This window comes from Athene noctua, chromosome 7, assembly GCF_965140245.1.
Source record: "Athene noctua chromosome 7, bAthNoc1.hap1.1, whole genome shotgun sequence".
Taxonomy (NCBI): Eukaryota; Metazoa; Chordata; class Aves; order Strigiformes; family Strigidae; genus Athene; species Athene noctua.
This window is the reverse complement of record NC_134043.1, coordinates 39,411,083-39,432,563: the sequence shown is the minus strand read 5'-3', so window position 1 is coordinate 39,432,563 and position 21,481 is coordinate 39,411,083. Positions and strand designations below refer to the sequence as shown.

Sequence of the window (21,481 nt, the reverse complement as noted above, 5' to 3'; positions counted from 1 at the left end):
TGAGACATTTCACTTGCTTGTAAAATGAAACATTTCAATAGCATTCACAGGAATGCTGCAGAGAAGAATGGATTAAGTTTGGCAGAGCCTTACTTCTCTCCCCTACCAAATGAAGCAATTCATATTACTCTACATAGACTTAAGCTACATGAAACTGAACCAGTTTAGCTAAGGTGCTGGCGCATTGCTCTGCCCTGCTGACTGTACTGCAGGTAGCAACATCCAACAGGGAAGACAGTTTGGAACAGCCCTTAACCACTGCAACAAAATATGCCAGAGCTCATGTCACAGCCTTAAGTATGTGGTTGCTCACACAGCCTTTACAGAGGTTTCCTTTCTGTCCTCAAGCAGCTCTGAACCCACTGCTGCCGTGTTCAGCTTCCAAGGAACAGGTGTCACCTTTCCATTAGCACCACCTTCGGAGCTGTTCGGCTCACAGACACCTTCCAGCTAGACAGTCCTTTGGGTAAAGGTGCCAAACACGTCATTTTATACAATAGTCTGCATGGGTGGGTTTGCCTGTATCTCAAGCATCAGAGGATCAGGAGACCAAGTCTGTGTCCTGCCCGTAACTGCAAAACCTGGCAATTCCCACCTAATACATTTAAATTTCAGACTTAGAAACTGTATCAGAAAAAAGAAGAAACATGCTCCAACAAAATTAAAATTTATTGCCTTGCAAATACACAGAGGAGAGAAAACAGTTTATGAAAGCATAAACATTGTCATTAAAGGTACAATTTGTGAAAATACTGGGGTAGTAAGCTCTATCTGAGTGGAGGAGATTGTGTGTGACACCTGTTCCACCATTTCTGACACCTGAAAATGCAACTTATCTTTGGCAGCAGGGAACAGAAAGTTCCTCACAGAACAGCACAGAATAATCCAGTGTTGGAAGGGTTTTCCATCTGTAGGTTTATGGACAAATAGTCTCCTACATCCCCCAAATGACATATTTCCTCATCTGTCCACTGCAACTGTTTCCTTTTATAATGCTCCCCCCCATCCCAGCACAACAGGAATCCCAGGTCTGACTTGAGCCCTGCCAATGCTCCTCTAATCCCTATCTGCTTCTGCAGTCATCTGCTGCACGCTGTGCTAACCCGGTCCTTCCTTTCACTGTGCTAATTTCTTTCAAATGTCCCATGACCGACCTTTTCAAAGTTTCACACAGCACCCCCAAAAACCCCTCTGCCAGGTTCTTTTGCAATGCCCTCCTCTTCGCTTTTACAGGTCAGGCAAGCCCATGAGCGGACACTGGGAGACAGCACAGCCATACAAGGTGGGAGATACATAGCCCCACCACTGGTACACTTGTTGTCAGCCCTGCTAAGCAAGAGTACACACACCCAGTCACCGAGTAAGCTTTCACTGTTAACAGAGCAGCTGGAGTTTACAATTTTGTCAAATATGTTCCTAAAGTAGAGCAATGCTGGAATTTTTAATTAAGGATCATTTACTCATTTCCAAATAGTTCAGTTAAAATCCCCCAGCTCCAAAAAGGTAGCATGCAAGGTAAGGGTGGAACAAAGCAATTGCAATTTTAGAGACAACTTCAAAAAATAAGATGTAAATGCCAAGTATCTAATGAGATTGTAGCAGCTTGCAGTATACTTTAATCTTCCGCACTCCTACTTCCTCTATAGAATTACATATCATTTTTAAATAGGATTCCTATCTACCCATATGTATTATATTACACTGCCTTGCCTGCAGACTTCCACATGCTTTAGGTGAAGAAAAAACCAGCAGAATCAGACACACGTGGCCTCCATGTCTCATTTGACTTTGACTTTCATTACAAAGAGATGCCACAAGAGAACTGCAGATGAAGGCTGTGATGAATACACCTTTTCTGATGCAGTTTTAAGTTAGCATTATTGTATCAGAAAGACTGACAAAACTGAAAGGGCATGATTCCAAAACTCTGGTATTTCAGAAAGGAATTCTTCTGGTCTTCACTCAGATTTTGTTTAAGTAGCAGAAGAAAAAACCACCTCATTGCATCAAAGACCAAACATTAGTGTGCATATGATTGTCAGTTAGAAAAATTAGTGTCCTTAGTTGTACACAAAGCCCTGCCAGTGTGGTTGCAAAACTACTAGAGAGCGTGAGTTTTAGACACTTGTCTTCACTATCTTGAGATTAGCAACAGGTATGACTTTTCATTTGCTGTAGCTTAGTGTCTAAAGATAAATAATTAAAAAATAAATGCATAAACATAACCAGTGTCAAGAGTATCTAGGGCATATTAGCAAGTGTCCTCCCCACTGTCCTTTTAGCCTTCTGTGTCATTATAAATGAACACACTTAGTAAAAACAATGTAAAGTATAATTAATACAGAACTGGTATTTTTCCAGTACTGTTTTATGCCCTTCTAAAGATTGCATCCAGAAAGGGTATATGCCATGATTTTGTATTTCCTGGTTTTCAGAAGTTTGAGATTAGGCACTTCAGGCTAGTTAAGTGCCTCTGGCTAAATCTGATGATATCTGAGGCCTTTATCCTTTTCTTTAAATGCATGCATAAACATATGTGCAAGAGTACACACGCATTCCAGAATATTCTCCATGTGCAGAGCCCAGTCCCACTGCTGTCCCCTGGTCATGCTTTTCTCAGTCACAGAATGCAGCTGTTGCCTCTGCATTCTCTCTCCTGCTCAACTAACGCAGTCTGATCCCCTCATGGTCACCACACTCTGCCCAAAACCTACTGGCTGCAGAGCAGGAAACAGGATGAAGGAAATAAAACGTCTCACTGATTCCACATGCAGGTGTGGATTCCTACAGAAAAGGTTGACACTCCCCCATTGTGATTTCTGAAATGTTTGACATAATTGAGAAAGCAGCAGACGTCTCGGAGATCTACATCCTTGCAAGACTGCTTGCTTGAAAACAGGCAGTAAGGCATAAAAGTTTGGAAAATAATGCAGTGGCACATCAGGAACTCAGTTATGTTATTTAACACTATAAAGTCCATACCTGAGAGTCCATGGACCTATCTGCTACAGAGAGAAAAGGGACAGAACTGAGTGGGATATGAGAGGAAGAACAGTCCCTAACACTTGGGTCAGCATCCTTTGAAGCCTGTCTCCTATACTTAGATTTCTGCCAAGGGCAGGAACAGTTCTAAACAGGTAAAACTGTGAAGTTCAACCAGTGTCACAACAGAACAGTTAGGCACCAACCAGTAAGTCCCGTACCTCATTCTAATACACCACATTGCGCTCTGATCTTGTGCTCTCCTCTTCCTAAGCACTGATGATGCTATTAATATAACACAGGGAGAGCCTGTGCTTGCCTTCTCCTGTCAGTTCACTTCCTTCTCCCAGCCCCAGTGCGTAAGCAAAGCTAGACCCCTACATATGGGGGCTCCACGGGCATCTGTGCTTTCATGCTGGAAAGAGCATGTTGTGGTGTGTGATGGATCCTCAGACCCTCCATGCACCTGGTGCTGCAGCCCCCAGTATAAGTTCCAGCCCTTAGGAACATCCCAGTTAGGGAGAAAGTCATAAGAAAGATACCCGATTGGCATCTTCCCCAAACTCCATTAATATTTTATCCAAACAGTTTACAAGTATTCTGTGATATGATCATATCTTCCGATATGGACATCACAAAAGATTCTGGCTGTCTTTCCTATCTTTGGTACACAGACAACACCACACCCTTGTTATTACAGCAAAGGCTGCCTGTAAGCCTTCTTGCTGTACAGTCTTTGAATGCTGGGTCTGTTTTATCCAAGTTAAGCTCTTTAACACGAGTTTCAGTGTGGCTTCCCCAAAGGATGAGTGAGCATCAGTGTACTAGCTGATGTTCATAGAATAGTTTGTGTCAGAAGGGAACTTAAAGATCATCCAGCTCCACACACACACACACCCCCCCCATAGGGAGGGACACCTTCCACTAGACCAAGTTGCTTGAAGAGGGCAGCCACAGCTTCTCTGGGCAGCCTGTTCCAATGTCTCACCACCCTCACAGGAGAGTTTCTTCCTTATAAGTACATCTTAATCTACCCTCTTTCAATTTAAAACCATTACCTCTCATCCTATCCCTACACCCCCTGACACAGAGTCCCTCCCCACCTTTCCTGTAGCCCCTTTCAGCACTGGAAGGTCACTACAAGGTCTCCCTGGAGCCTTCTCTTCTCCGGGCTGAACACCCCAACTCTCTCAGCCTGTCCTCATAAGGGAGGTGCTCCAGCCTGCCAATCACCTTTGTGGCCTCCTCTGGACCCACTCAAGCAGGGGCTCCCAGAGCTGGACACAGCACTGTATGTGGGGTCTAACAAGAACAGAGCAGAGGGGGAGAATTCTCTCTCAACCTGCTGGCCACACTTCTCTTGATGCAGCCCAGGACACTGTTGGCTTTCTGGACTGTGAGCACACATTGCTGGCTCACAGTCAGTTTTCCATCCACCAACACCCCCAAGTCCTTCTCTGCAGGGCCGCTCTCAATATTCATTTGTGCAAAGTGACTGATGCTACATGACAGGCATCACCAGAGTTACCATCTGAGATGTGTAAATATAAGAATCTGCTACCTTTGTAGAATATACCTTGGACTGAGAAGAATTCAACACAATTGCATATATTTTGGTCATTAACACATCTGAGCAATGGAGATAAATTTTAAAAAACTAAGAAAGTATAGATTTTGGTACCTTCTGAATATGCTTTATAAATATTGCTCAACCTTAAACACACTGTAAGTGGCATTACACCGCACTGAAATAAATCAAAGTGATTCTCATAGCCTCTGGCTCACAAAGGCAGAAAATTCAGGCAAACAGCCGAACCCAGACAGCTGCAAAATATATGCCCACATTTGCAATAATTATAAAAAAAGTTAGTAAGTGGTAACATTTTACTGATCTTTTCTTGCACTTCTGAGCAATTCATTCTGGAATTTTAGCCTAATGCTCAAGAATACCAAACATTAGAAATTACTTTTCTTTTTATTAATGCTTCAGGCTGAATTCTAAAGCTATCTCTGCCACCTCCTTGTATTTCGCCATGGCAAAATGCAGTCCCTGCTCTTACCATATTTGTAATGAAACAGCTAAGAACTGCCATAGGAGACACCTGAATCACAACACTGACAAAAGGCCAGCTCTGCATTAATTACAGCAAATTACTGGAATGGAGAATCAGGCCACAGAAGGTCACACATGCAAGTCCTGTGTAGATCAATGTATCCATGATGCAGCATGTGAGTACCAGTACAAAGTAGATATTCTATAACTGCTGATAAATATATATATAGGCAGGCATGTACACACACCCAGAAGTGCTACTTCCACTACATTTCTGTGAGAATCCATGAGCCAAGGTATATAAGGTATATATATATGCATTCATTTTTTACTGTCTGCTAAAGAGTCATCACAGCATCATTAAGTTTCACTAGAAAACACATTAAGTTTCCCTGTCCAGCAACCCTTTTACTGGAATAAAGTTGTTTTTCTTCTAATAATACATACATCTATTCCACAGCAATACACATACATTCTTACACCAGCAGTCACCTTGTGTACTTAACACAGTTAGTAAATAACTACTTGCTTCCATGTTATATGAATGCTACTCCCTCCTTTTATGGCTACTTGGCTTCCATCCACAAAAAGATCTTTGATTCATTACCTCACATTCTGCACCTGTGCATTAAAAATGCACACAATACAAATATCCAGACTAATTTTGTCTGGCCCTATTATGATCCATTTACTGAGTCCAGATCATGTCAGTCAACTACTCTAGGGTGGCAATGAGTTTAGGATGAGTGAACCCCAACCTCTTTGCATGATGGGAAAGCAATTAAAAGTCCAGAGACCTGTGAAGTTCTCATTACTGTTTTCTCTCTCATCTCTGTTGTTTGACAAACTTTTATTAAATTGCATTTAAATTCAATCATTGTAATTCTAATGATATCATGAATTAAAACCAAAAGACTATGTCATGCTGTTGGCAAAGACATAAACCTACAAGGTAGATAAATCTCCCACCCTCCATCTTTGTTCTGAACAGATAGTAAGGATGAAGAAGTCTTCAAACTTTATGAGGTCATGAAATATCCCGCTATAGAAAAGCTAATCAAGTCTATGCTAAATTCTGGATACCAAAAACTTAGTTAACTTGGAGTGTTCTAAGAACACATTCTAGTCAGTTCAGTAGTAGCTCAGTGGGTGGAAACTACAAATATAGTAAAATGCTTTATGAAATAATCATACTTTAAGTAAAATAAATTTGAAAATAAATAAGTACAATTATTTTTAAAAATAAATAGCATTCTGAATCCTGAAAAACATCTCCAAAACACAACTAATAGTACATTTCTTAAACAAAACCTGGGAATTCAGATTCAAAAAACCATCAAATTTCTGGAAGGCGGTCTTGTTGCACTGTACCAAGCCTTTCCATTAAAGGATATTTATATGATATAAGAGCTGTTTCCTAGAAAACAGCCAAGTAACTTAGGCACAACCTCTGAAAATTCCTCCCACTATCCTCACCATACTGATTAGTAGCCAAACATTTATTTTCAAGCCAGACCCTCTCTAAAGCTGCATGACTGTTACCATTTGAGGAAGAAAGCCAGTAACTTAAAGCCAACAGTCTCCCTCCTCCATTGGTTTGAACTCTCTGTCCATTTGGGTTTGTGTCCCTGCTGAAGTACATGATTTGATTCGACCTGAACAACTATCAAATATATTGCTGAAAGGATGTGAGTGGTCAAATGCATATTTAGTTCAAAACTAAGGTGACAACGCTTTCCATTGCTCTTCTATTTAACCCATAAAATTTATACTACCCTTTTACGTAAGAAGGAAACACTCACCAATGGCCCTGAAATTCTACTCCATGTCAAGAAGCTATATGAAACTACAAAAAAATACTAAGATGCTGAAATATGGTAAGCCAGAAAGTTTCCCTACAATTTTCTGTTTCAGAGTAGGAAATAACCAACTCATTAAAATCAGAACTTCTGAAAGAATGAGGAGTCCTGTCCTACAAATCCATACAATAAATGTTTATTTAAAAAAAAAATAAAACCACTCAAATGGAAGAGACTGAAAAAACTCATCCCAGTAGACCAGTGACAAGGGAATGTCTCCAGCCTACAGATACTGAAGTGCCTGTTCCAAACCTGCCTCCTGCTACACTAGAAGTGTGCTTTAGCCCCACGGCCATTCTTCAGAAGAGAAGGTGAATTTCTCTATTTTTCATCTTCCCCTCAAACCCATCTATTAGCTTTGTAGAACCAGTTAAGAGCCAGCAAAGGCACTGTCCCACTCCAGAGGTCCAAAGTCAAGAATCCCAGCACCACTCCATCACTATCACTACTGCCAGTGGCTGCTCAGTGGCAACTTGCTTGGCTCCCAATGTTCTCCACCTTCGAAACTGCACTCAGGGGCTCTATACCCTCCCCACTCTGCAACAGAAGCACTGCTGAGAGCCTAGAGCCTATGTTCTGCTGGCTGCCATCACAGAGGAGTATCTCTCTGTAAGATCACAGAGCATCACTCTGATTCAGCATAAACTGAAGATGTCCAAAATTCCCAGGTTTACTACATTTATCTCACTTGTAGAGCTAAGCCAAATTTAGAATAGCTGGATTCAGCTGCATGGCCAGTAAAATGGTCCTCTCTGATATGCAGGAGGGAGGGATGGGGGATCTGGAAAGAAAATTTCAGACTGAGAAAACCCACTTTCCACAGCAACGTGTGCCAAAATAAACATTAGCATCTTGCTCTTCCTCAAGTGCCTGAAGGAATCTTGCCAAACACATTGATAGAGCAGTGAAATAGTAAAATATGATCTACAGAAACTCTACAATTGCATGAACTCCCTACAAAATAAATAAAATAAAAAACCCCAAAACTTTCAGTTTTTACAAACTAGGTATTATTTCCAAGTCATTCTTGCCAGGGGTTAGAGTCATTAAAAGTCATTTACACTGGCTGCTATTTCAACTCAGAATGGCATGCCAAGAGACAGTGTCAGTTAATTTGCTTTTGCGGTTGCCCAAATGTGGACTGCTAGAAGAGTATGGCATGGGAATGCTGACAGCAAAGTATATAATGTAGTAGTATAACCTGCCTCAATCACAGTGGTTTCTCTAAACAGTAAGAGCAAAGCAATAGAAATAAACATCAGCAAGTGTTCAAATTCACATTTGTTTTAGATGAAATAAAATTGTCACAAGGACTCAAACTTCTATCAGCAGACAGGTACAGTGTAATTATTACAGTAACTTTTCATAATCTTGGAATAAATCTCAAGTTCAAAAAAAGTCCTGGAATTATTCACATTTCAACCTTCTTTCTATTAAGTGTTCTAAGCTCACACCACCTTTCTTTCTCACTTAGACATCTCTGAAGGGCTAGTTTACCATTTCTACACATGCAGGGCTAACTCTTGGTAAATACAGGCTGGAGCAACTCCTTTGAACTCAAGGAGCTACATGGACTTGAACCAGCTGCTTGCTGGTCCCACAGGACAGGACAGCAGAGCCCCTCCCTGGCTGCAGACAGAGACGGAGCCTCTGGGTAGTCGCATTTTGAACACAGCAGCCAGAGCTGCCCTGGCTGAGCACACAGGGAAACACTGCACTCATGATGACGCACTGGCAAGTTTATGGTGAGCTTGGGGAAGGGAAGAACTTTACAAGAGCTCTGAAAGAGCTCCCTGAAGTAAAGTTCTTTTGATGAAAACTGATAAAGCCAGATACTCAACTAGAGGCAAGACAGACCTAAAGAAGCCTTAATACAGCTAGGCCTCGGGTGAATAATGTATGTTCAAAGCATATGTAAGCATACTTTATGAGTTGGCAAGGTTATGCATATGCTTGAAGGCAAGTACTTGATTTAAGTGTGCCAGAGCAGTTTGAACCTTCCAAAACTGAACACTGACATTAAATGCAGCCTTTCATTTTCTAAGACCAAGTCACCCCATAGGTCCTCTGAAGATGCAAGTTTCTCCCTGAACAGTATTTTAAAGTATTTATATATATGCACATAAACAAAGTATATGTACATAAAAACTCTAAAAATTACTTACAAGTTCAGTTCCTCTATTAAAATGACTTTATGCATACCCATGACAAACAGACATAGGCCCAGCAGTATTCCCATGTTAACAGTGTGTGACACACTACACTGGAAGCAATACCAACTGACATTTTGGTATTCCCAGACTTAAAATAAATGCTAGCCTTCCTCTCCTCTCCCACCTTCCTACCCCCTAGGAAAACATTGATTTTCTATGTTAACAAAAGGTATTTCTGGAAACAACAACAAAAGCATATAAATAAGTTAAGCTATAATTACTTATTGCTCATACAGTCCTTCAACCTAATTGCTGTTACATATTAAAATAAGTGCCTATTACAGTATTTATTGGACTTTGAACTGCACCTTTTAGAGAAAAAAGCCCAAGAAACCAAGTATTCTTTTCAGCTGAAACCCACACTACCCAGGTACATCAAAATTAATTTTCAAAGTACAGTCAACCAATGCAGACTGTACTGCCAAAAACATATAAAGGCATCTTAACCAGTTTCACCTCTCACACCCACCCCAATAATCAGGAGACAGCGCCAGAAAACTTCTGCTTCTGAAGGTCAATAGCGTATGAAGCATTGCCTGACATGTATAAATCCAGGCCCTTGTTTAGCCAGGCCCATAAGGCACTTTTTAAAAAAATTACAGATTTCTTAACTTGGCAAGTGCAATCCTGATAAAGAAAGCTGTTTGACGAGCCACAGAAATGAACAAAACATGTGAACAGCAAATGGAGTAATTCTATCAACAGAATAAAAAGGAGGTGCTTTGTTCATCTGTTGAGAAACATTTTACAGAAAATAAATATATGTTTTATTTTGAAGGTACTTTCCTCAAAGGCAGGTAAGATCAGTTACACTGTACAGCACATACATGCTCTAGAGCATTTCTCAGCTCATGTTTTTGCCCATTCACTGGAGACCATCTCTGAATTCACAATCTGTGAATTGATAAACTGTGGCACGTTAGAAGGGCCTTCACTTTGCATCTGTCCAGAATTTCTGCAAAGGAACATTTAACATAGCTTTGTAGGATAAAGTAACATACTATTTGCTATACAGAATCTAGTGTTCAAAAGTATCAAATCAATCTCTCATTTGCCATTACCAGCAACGCCCTGTGTTGAAACTGTCAGGATGCCATACCCACTTTTCTTGGGCAAACGTGGATACCAGCATGTTTCAGGTAAGTGCACATGTTTTGCATGGGAACTTCAAAACTGTCCTAACTACTAAATCTCTCTCCGCGCTGCTGTTAATTAGCAACATTACAAGCTCCTATATATTGCATATAGGCACTCTCAAAGCAATGGTGCCAGTTAACAGTTACCACACGAAGCAAACCAAATTCTGAGTATCTCAACTCGGTCTAACCATCTTGCAAGCAGTAAGTACTAGCAGACACTAAACTGGGCTGGTTAGGAATTTTCCAATCAAACAGGAGTTTTGTTGGGGTGGGTAGAATTACTTGATCATAACTGAAACATTTCTAAAACTTCTGCTGAACAAGTGTTCTCCAAAAAACGAAACAAATTCCCTACGAGCCAGTTATCCTTCCCCAGAGAGCCCAAATCACAGCAAAACTTGGGATAAGTGAAGTTCAACTAATCAAAGCAGGAAGTTACTGCAGCTTGCACCATCACAGAAGAGCTGACCACAGTGTTTAGTCAAGTAAGACCCTCTATCAGTCATGCCTTTGCTTCACTCTTCTAGAGCCACCACAAGTAAAGGCAAAAGTGATTCTTGAAGAGATAGGTTTTTTTTTTTAAGTGTCTGACTATATTTTCATGAAGCCATACACAAAGTTATCATCTTCATTCAGAAAAAGCAGTTCTGGCAGTCACTTGTACAGATTTCTTACTGCAGACAAAACCATGCAGTCAGAGCTGCCACAAATTCACATCTCCAGTTTAGCCACATACCAAAACGCACAAGGCTGGCTCTGCAGGCAGCAGATGTGAACTGTGACTAGATTCTGTAGTTAACAGAGCTCTATTGCTGGTATCCACAGAACCAAGGATTTTGGCTGAAGAGAGGTGGCTTTATAGTTGCTCAATATTTGGACTCTCCTCTCCAACAATGAAGAACAAAAAAAAAAAATCCATGTACAAGAATCAATTTACACAGGATGAGATTCAGCTCCGCTGGCTGTCTTCCTTAAATATGCAGAGTTCCCAATAATATTGACATAGGTAGAGCTGTTCCAAGAGCTGAACTTTATTCATCATTATTTTTATTTTTCCAGGGGTTTTACTCATTAACTGAGACCAGACAGTCTAGCCACCTTTCTCACAATCAGAGCGCAGCAAACAGGGAATGCTTTGGGTCTTTTTAAACTGTCTGAACTGTGAATTGTACAGTTGGAGGAAAAAATACAAGAACTCTTTCACCACTTTATTCCCACACACCCCCTGCTTTTGGACAGGGAACAAATTACTGCCCTGGTCCTCCACTCATGGAGTGTAGAGCACACAGTCCATACTACTGCCCTCAGAAAAGGTGTTTGATCCTCTGCTGCTGGGGATAAAGATACCCACAATTCTTCCAACCTACTTCTATGATGCATGCTCCATAGAAAGAACAGAAATGCAAGCTATCACTGGTGAAGAAAAACTACTTGCTCTGATCATGGTTACAGCATGAACCATTTCAGAACATACTGGAGGGGGGCAATTCTGTCCTGCCTTTACTGTAGGCTGCTTTTTTATTAGTATGTTCACTCTTCCCCATGATTCAAGGAAACCTTCATTCAAATCAATGCTTCAGTATTGAAAAGCCATGAGAAACTGCGTAACACCTTTTATGAACACAATAAAGTTTCAGTTTCACTGTGCATACTGTGTGATAAAACAAATCCCATAATGTCATATCCTTCCTGGAACTGGATAGCGTCAACTGACAAATCTAGTCAGAGATTTGAAGATGGCCACCTCAAACTCTTACATTCAGACCAGTCACTGCTGTACATTCACCAAAGCCTTTGTGATACTTTTCATCACCTGGAGCAAATGCTCATCAGTCTTAACAGAAGTGGAATAAAGAACAGTCAGCAGTAACAACAGAGGAGTCCAAACATCCTAAAAATAATCTCTTCAAGAACTCAAGAATCTCCTTTAACCTTCATGACTTCATCAGAAAATTCTGTGAAAGCTCAACCTGCTTTTTCAGACTTTGATATTGATCAAAGTGATCAGTGAAATCCAATCTCAATTATTTCTCGAGCTTTTTGCATCACAAAGCTGCCAGTTAGTTATTTTTCATTTGACAGCAGCACAAATGATCAAAAACAAAGTGTTGTGTAGGGAAGGACAGGGACACTGACACTGAAGTAATTAACCAAAATTTCTTTTTTCAGAAGTGAACTAAGAGTTCATTCCTATTTCAGATCTTTTTATTTTTTCAATTTCCTAGGATAATCATATAATTCTAATTCTTAATGTTTTAATTTTGAAAGCAATTTATCTGTCCAGTCTCATGATAAATGCAGACAATTCCATCTCAGAAGACTTGTAGAGTTGATTACTTTAAGGCACAAAATTACATATTTATACAGACAGTAACAAGATGCATCTAAGTAATTACAGAACTACACATTTCTGAGATAATTTGCCCAGTGCGACCATCAAACCTTTCTTCAGAATTGCTCTTGCAGGATGGAGTCAGCTTGAACATGCAGCCCCTATTCAGAAAAGCACTTAAGTCCTACTAAATTTCATGAAATTTACAACAAACTTTTTGAACCATTTTCAGAGAAAAATGAACTTCAGCACATACTTGGGGTCTTTTTGAACTGTTTCAGAAGTGCCCATGACACTAATGAAATTGCCACATTTGCGCATACAAGAAAACATTTTAAATCAAGAAAACTCCATTCTTAAGATCTTACATCAGGATTTTATTCTTCTGATTTTTTTTTTAGTACTACATTCAAAAGAAAGCGTACTGAGTCTGGCTGGGATGGAGTTAACGTCTTCATAGTAGCCCATATGGTGCCCTGTTTTGGATCTGTGGCTACAACAGTGCTGATAACACACCAGTTTTGGCTACTGCTGAGCAGTGTCAAGGCCGTCTCTGCTTCCCACTACACCCCAACAGCCAGTAGGCTGCAGGTGGGCACGTGGCTGGGAGGGTACACACCTGACCCAGGGGACACTGGCCAAAGGGATACTCCATACCATGTATCCACATGCTCAGCAACAAAATCTGAGGTAGAACAAGAGGGGGTTTTTTGCTTCCAAGGTGGCCATTGTTTGGCGACTGGCTGAGCATTGGTCTGTCTGTGGGAGGTGGTGTGCCACCTCCTTTGCTTCATTTCCTCCCCTCCCCCTTTTTCTTCATCAATTAAACTGTTTTTATCTTGACTCAAAGAGTTCTCTTGATTTTGTTCTTCCTATTTTCTCCCCCTACACCACTGTGGGTATCTGGTGAGGGGAATGAGCAAGCAGCTGTGTGGGTGCCTGGCTGCTGGCCAGGGTAAATCCATCACAGAGAGTCATACAGAAAACCCATTCCAGATTGGTGTACTATTCTCATATCCCAGTGTATAACTTGCCCCAATATTCAGTGTCTACAGTATTCTATTATTTCTGTAGATATCTGTATGACACTTTACATCCAAATATCTGAGCAGAGTACAATCTTCGGCACAACTTGGGGGAAGCATTTATTATCATTTTACTGATGGGTAGAGAGGCAGAGAGAGACTACAGGAAAAGATTTTCAAAGCTGATTCAAAATTTTGTCCTCATTTCCAGGAATAATATTTACACACAGCAGCTATTTTTTAATATCAACTTGAAGGTTTGTCAGAGCTGAAAAAATAAGCCTCTTACAAGTCTGAGGCCTTTACTGATCCCCCTACTACTGCCCTTCAAAGTACATGATCTGGTTCACAAATCTGGACCTTCATTAACAAGCCAGCAATAATATCCTTATTTTCAGAGCCACAAGACATTATTCTCATGTGGAAGACCAAGTACAGCTGAAAAACTACCATTTTTTCACTGAAATAATTGAACACCAACACTGCTGTTCTGAGAGATTCCAGTGCTGTGTAATATTGCTGACAAGGGCGGAGATACTTCCAAGGTATCTTGCTCTCTAGGCAGGACATCTGTTTCTGACAGCTCGAGGTCTGGTCAGGAACTGACCCGATGATTCACTTAGTTAAAGTAAATAGAGCTGATAGCCAGACAAATAGTATTTCATCATGTACTTGGCCACACTTGGGATCAACAGATGTGTAAGAACTACTTAGGGCATCCATATCTTTTTTAATCCTTTCCTTCAAGGAAGACACATATCTCACCATTACTGAGTTTAGTGTGCTAAACTATTAACTAACAGATTGATTCTATTCAGCCACTCCCTGTAAGCCTTCTACCACTAAAAGCTTTGGAATTTTGCCATGTAGCAGCCGTGTAAAAAAAGTTTCAAGTAAAAAGGAAATCTTTAAGAAACAGTGTAATTGCCCTCCACCAAAAAAAAAGGAGGGTGCATGCAATGAATAACGTGCAAATGAGTTCTCCTTCTGCCTATTTAAGCAAATGTCTGAGCATTTCACAAACCTCAATACATAATCTATTTGTCATCCTGACACCCATGCTCAAGTGCGGGAGTATTGTTATCTCATTTTACAGATTTAAAATTGAGGCATTAAGTGACTCACTGAAGATTTCTCAGGAAGCTATTCATAGGAAACACAATCCAGATGTCCTAAGCTGCAAGTGAACTGGAGAACCTTTTGAAACAATGGCCATCCCCATTAGAATTACACATAATGAAAAGGTCTTTAGCCCACTTGTTAGACTCGGGTTTGGAACAGGCTGAGCTTATGCTTTTGTAACATGCTGTACAGAGAGAACACAACAGCAAGAGGAATTACTTGATATGCTTAAACAAATATTTTCTTCAAACAAGTGACAAAAACCATTAGGTTCAGACTACCTCTGAACTGAGGCAACTGCAGAGAACCCATTTCTAAGTTTTGTAGTCTATAGGTTTAATATTTGTTTTTTAATTTTATTATGATGAAGCTGCCTTTTCCCACCATTCTCTGCACATCACCTTGGACTATACTTAGTGTGAGATGATTTCAGAATATCAGTTCAGCAGAACCTTCAAGCTGCAAACCATGATACATCTTCACAGCAGTCCAAACAATTAAAAAAAAAAGGATGAGGAGCAGCAGTAGGACAATATAGTATAAGCTGATCAACTTAATGTCACAGAGAATGAAGATAAAGGAAAGAAATGTATCTGGAGTGGTGAAAGGTAGATTATGCAGACAAAACAGAAACCAAAGAAGCTTCCAAGACGTTCAAACAGGCTGCACTGCCCTTGTGACAGAAGCCTCAAAGTTCCTGGCTTCTTGTTTTGGCACTGATGGACCTATAAATAAAATATCTTCTGATTTGTTATCCATCACACACATGCACAATTTGAAAGAGGACACATTTATCCACTAATCCCTGTCTTTATAAGAAGTCAAAGCAACATAGTAAGGAATTTTGAAAGCACAATTCTACTGATTGGAGAATTTTCCTTCCCTGTGACCACTGTGGCAGGTGGCACTATGATCAGCTTTAGCAAGATAGCTCAAGAAACCTGATTAACTCAGTCACAAAGTATAGGTTGAAAGCGTGACTCAAATTTCTGAACTTACCTAGCCACATGCCAGTCACAATGATTAGCAAGGAGAGATATAAAAGGTATCTTACCACTGTGAATGACTCCAGTTTCTGTTCTTATTCTTCTACCTTAAGTTCTCCTGCAAAAAACAGCTGGAAGTTAAAGAGAAAGTAATTAGTTAATTTACTCATGATATACTTTACTGCTCTCTCCTTACAGGAGACTTTTGTGAAAAAACATCCCTCACCCTCTCACTGCTCTGGTCAACATGTGGGGGTGCCAACAGATGCCCTTACCAATTTTCACAAGGCTTATCCTCATTGCTTAGGCAATTTCCTAAGCCTTCTTATTAGTTCCGTTCCTGATCACACACAGTTCTCCCAGCTAAAGCAAACCTGCTTTTAAAACTAACACATGTTTTAAACTCAAACTAGCCAGCACATGAAAGATAAACCTAAGTGATGTGAACCATTGTATCCATTAATGCAAAAAGGCTGTAGGTGCAAGTAACTCACCAGTTACTAATCAAATCCCTCTGAGCAATACTAGTGCAGCTGCAGTGTGGTCATTCTCCAGTAAGGAAATTATTATCTCAAGAATACTAACTCAGCTGAAACAAAACAAAGCCTAAGGAGTGACACCAGTACTTTGCCCACAGTACAAGGCCTTTGTCAATTTGCATATAAATTTCAGAGGAATTCTCCCCAAAGTTAGAGACATACAACCACATGGAGAGCTGAATGCCTGTTTATGTCCATACACAGATGAATGGAAACTGATTTCCCAATTTCATTAGCAGGAGAGGGGCAGGGGGGTAGGTGGGTGGGAAGTAATAGCTAAGTTTTGTACTCTCTTCTGCAGTTGCAAGAAGGCAGTCATGAACTGGTCTATGACTTAACCATGCATACCAGACAGGAATTATTTCTTTCTAGTTGCTACTTAAGTGAGTTGCACATTGGTCCTTATTTGCTTTGGAATTTGGAATCTGTTCAGCAGTCACTCAGCTAACCCTAGAAGTATAACATGACATTTCTCAACATCCTGACCGCCAAAATCAGCCTCTAAGATACTATGACTGAATTGTCCTTGCAGACTTATTTTCCTTCTGTATTACAAAATACTCACTCTCTGTAGACCAGAAGTGTGAGACTGCTGTCCTATTTCATCAATTTTATCCTTACTGAAACGACATATTTTGCCAAAGCCAAAGTGAAGTTTTAGAGTGCAAAAGTCTTGACAGAGTCACAGGTTTTATTTCAAAGCAAGGCAGAAAACCCTTAATTGCTTCGTATCTGAAACAGCCAGGTGTTCCCTGAAGCACTTCACCTAACAAAGGCTCCTACAACAAAGGTTCTCACAGTTTAGGTCCCAAAGTCCATTGCAATCTAGACACACATTTCTGCATGGCTTGCTGAGTCACAGTTATGTTCAAAATCAAAGGAATGAATGGAGCAATTTAAAATGTGATGCTTCGATGAAGAAATACAAGTACTCACACATGTCACAGTGTTAAAGAGCACTTCTGGGTGTTGGAATCCACACAACAGGCACAGATCCACAAGATGAATAGAGGAGCTGGAAAACTGGGAAGGGAAGCATACCCACTAGCCTTTGGGCAGAATAGCCTAACCAAGAGCTCAGGAAGAAGCCTATGCTATGGCCCTACCAGCACTTTGCTCTTCTGTGCAAGCAGGGCAAGACTTGGCTATTTGTGTCCCTTCAAAGGGTCACAAGATAATGAGGGAGATGCCGTGCATCGCTTTTGTCTAGCGAGCACCTGAATTGAGACCAAGCAGCAACATTCCTAACAGTTACTGCATTTCTTATGCCAACATATGGACATCTAACTTCTTCTGCTAATGTCTGTAGTCTGCAGGTGGTATTTTTAGGATTTAAACAGAACAAACCAGATCATGCACATTATTGTAGATGCACCCTAGTGATTCTGCTTTTTTCCTGCATAACACACCACGTGCTAGATCCCAGTTTTGATCTTCTTCAACCCAAGCTGTGGGAAAGATCCCTCTCCAACTTTAGGGGAAAATTAAAATCTGAAAAATCAAATGGGAAGAGTTTTACAACTTAAAATAATTCACCCCTCATGCCACTCAGTGAGTTCTTTTGACAACTTTTGTCCTTTGAACTTCATGAAATATTGAAGACCAAAGTGACAGGCAATCTCAGAATCCCATTTCTTATGTGGTCTCAGGTATGAAATATGGTCACTGGTATGAAGTGATTCAAGAATCACTTTAGAATTGTAAATCTTGTACTTTGAGGATTGCCACTGTTAAAGACTATTTTAAACGACAAAGAAGCACAAGCAAAAAATCAAAGTAAAAAATTTTTTGTTCGCATCACTGGGAAGTAAAAAAGCAGATAATCGAGACAGCTATATATTATATGAAAAAAATATAAGTTTATTGGATGTTGTAAAGGTTTATTCTTTCCAAACAATACCACATTTATCAAGTCTGACCAAATGAAATGGGGGTGGAGGGGTGTCAGACAATTATTCTTAGGGGGCACCCCTCCCTAATTTGCTTACCTTTCTAACTCATCATTTTGTCCTTACTCAATGTTCCATGGCATATTATCAAAGAAAACATAATGCAGGAAACAATGACTCAAGGGAGAAGAAAGGAAGTCAAGAGTTAAGGTACAACACTTAAAAGGAAACTTATTTCACTTCTGTATTATCAAAGAAAATACTGTTGCTTAATGTCTGCAAATGTTTTAGGGTAATTTCCCATCATAATGAAAGGTCAATTATTAAAGTAATTTTTATTTTCATACAAAAAAGACCCTGAAATAGGAAAGCATGCTGTGACTCTGCAGGTAAGAATAGATTTTAAAAACAGCGGCCCATATTCCTCTGTGGAAGATCTATGGCCAATGAAGGCCATATGCATGGAAGTGACATTAAACACCCTCTCAGAACCTTCATCCCATTGTCCCCCACTGCAGGGTATGAAGAGAAAAGAAGTAGAGCTTCAGATATCACATCACAAATCTCACATTGGAGCTCAGTAACAAACAGCTGCACCAAAACTAACACAAGCCAAAAAAAGCAGCAGGAATCAGTGCTAATCAAAGCTCTACAGCCCTGGAGAACATACAAATAAACCAAGCACTTAAATACCTCTGCATCTTGAATTCTGACCTTTAACAGTTCCCTAATCTTAGTATTAATGTGACACATGACACATACAAGCACCAGAACCAGATACTAAGCTTAAATCTAAATCGCAACAGCTCTTTAGAGACGCAGACCTTAATTAAAGAGCAGAATCAAAGTGTATGATGAGCTATAACACTCTGAACAGGAGTCCTCATCCTATATGAATCTTCTTGCCTCTTTGGAACAGTAAAATAAGCTCTTTGATCCCTTCTCTTCTGATGCCTAGCCCTGACCCCAACCTTAACCTAAGGTTTCACGATACACCTGTCACACAGAAGAGCTCAAAAAACTCAACACTGCACTCTGCTAATTCCATTGCAGACCTGTGAGCCTTCTAGATCCTAACAGTAAATGTAACCTTTAATCCCTCCATTCCTGAGTACATATCCTAAACACAAGCCAAAATACAGTGTTAACTATAGCCCAGTGACAAAGATTAGCACTGGAATTAACTGAAAGTTATCCGACTGTGTCTAAATCAGCTCCTACCTTTGTGGGAGCCAGCAGCAAAATAAAGTCCTCCAGTCCTAAATCAAAACCCCAACTTAAAACAGTTAACATCCAACACAATTCCAAATCTAAGGAGAAGCCACAAGATCCTGCCTGCAGTAGCCTGCATACAAGCAGAGAGATACTGCAGGGCTGAACATTAAACTGAACTCAACACTACATATTCACAAGCTCAACAAAAGACTACCATAAGGAGGAGTGGAAGACTTCCATTCTGCTAGCTTGCAGGGTCCAATGCTCACATTTACCTCTAATGTCTCTACCTGTGGCTTCTACTGTTAAGAATAGTTTGCTTGGGTTTTATTTTGGGGTTTTTTGCGGGTTTTTTCCTCAAAAATGAAAAGCTAGGTTTATTGCTGCTATCAGAAGCATGCCAAGCTAGGATGAATGCTGGTAACACAGGGATACAATGGACTACGGCTAGTTTTCATTCCAGGATATTTCTCTGGTGAGGCCACTGATGGAACCTCTAGTGTGAGAAGCAAGTCAACAGAAGGCAGGAAAACTTCTATCAAATGCTGACATTACTGAGCGCAGAGGTTATCTGGAGTGTGCTGGTATACACAAAAAAACTGAGATTTTGTTGATTGTTTTGGCACTTGGCTTTTTTGGATCTCTTTTGGGTTTTGAATTTGGCCTAGCTAGTGAGTCAATCACACTTACCTAATTGCCAATGCAGTTATTTAGCACATGCAAAGCAAACCTTCACATGTTTGATACTTGGTCAAACCTTAAGTCATTTAGCATCAACCTTATGCCCAATGCAGACTCTAAGCTCTGAGGTAGTCAAAGTAAATAAGGGGTGATCCTTGTCTGTCACTGCTACACTTCAAACACAGTTCCAAGATTTCCATTTTGCATCTCAGTATTTAATTAACAACGACATCCTCTAAAGCTGAACTTGAACGCCTTTACAACTAACCCATGATGTTCCATTTTGTGCACTGCAGTTTCTAACTCCAGCCATGGAATGCAGTGTTAAGGATACTTAGCAGGATCCAGCCTTCGGTGGACAATTCACATGGACATTTACAATGTGTATTTCTTATTACAACAAAAGATGCATACAATTATAAAGTAGCATAAGCTTCTTGACTAAAACCATCCTAATCTGCTATTTGCCAAACATTTTACAGCAAAAAAATCTGTCAACTTTAGGATTGGGAAACAACCAAATAAAAGCTTCATGATTGGACCAGCTCTCATCTTATGCCAGATTTCTGTCCAGTGACACAAGTGGGATAATACCACCACAGTGGGGCAAAGAAAAGGATCTACGTTCAACACTGGTCCAGGAGGGAATTACATTAAATGAAGAACAGCTGCAATGAGGAAGAAAACCTGTAAATGCTCTGTGGTGTTGTCAAGGAGAAAAATTTTTCTTGAAGGCTGTCATATCAGAGAACCAGCAACACAATCAGGCATACAACTGGCACCACTTCAGTTTCAGCCAGCATGAAAGAGCGGTTTAAAAACCAAACCAGCTCTGGTGTTTACTATGATCTATATATCTTAGAAGACTTGAATATCCAGTCCTTCTAGCCTATGAAGCTCCTTCAGGTTGTGTGGGAACTTAGTGTGAGCTAGAACATCAAGATTCTCTATAGATAAATTTTTAAAAACAAGTCCACGCGTGAAGTCCGTAAACACCTTTATTCTCCTAACAGCCATCTGACATTATCTCAGTCTGTTACTCCTCCTAACTTAATGCCAAGTCAACATTTTCCTCCCAAAGCATTAAGGGCCTATTTCAATTTCTACAGACAGAACTGAAGCTGGAATGGACCTGTAACAGAGACATATGTGAGCCGTACGACACTGGAAATTCAACACCACACAGTTAAACACCTAGTATCTTACCGAATGAGAAATCTCTCTTAGAAGTCCACCGTCTGAAGAACCAGACCCACTGGAAACCCAAAATGATTAGACTGAGTTGTGAGCCCCACTAAAGCACAAGCTTTCAGACAATGAGCATAAGGCAACACTCAAAGTTCTACTTCCTACAAGAACTGCTGTCTGCTTCCTACACTTCCCATACTCCTGATAGAATAGGTTTTTTCACAGCTGGGAATATTTTACTTGGATGTGTTTATTTTT

General features: G+C 40.3%; 1 protein-coding gene across 4 annotated transcripts in view; it reads right to left on the bottom strand.

Moving 5' to 3' along the window:
- SPATS2L (spermatogenesis associated serine rich 2 like) overlaps positions 1-21,481 on the bottom strand; it is a 90,615-nt gene that overhangs the window by 51,737 nt on the left and 17,397 nt on the right. For 2 of the 4 annotated variants that reach the window (XM_074911245.1, XM_074911246.1), the window contains exon 2: positions 15,780-15,842. The exons of 1 other annotated variant lie outside the window; for it this stretch is intronic. The gene's annotated coding sequence lies outside the window, so the exon portion shown is untranslated. The remainder of the gene's footprint in view (positions 1-15,779; positions 15,843-21,481) is intronic. One more of the 4 variants, XM_074911247.1, reaches the window with a different exon arrangement.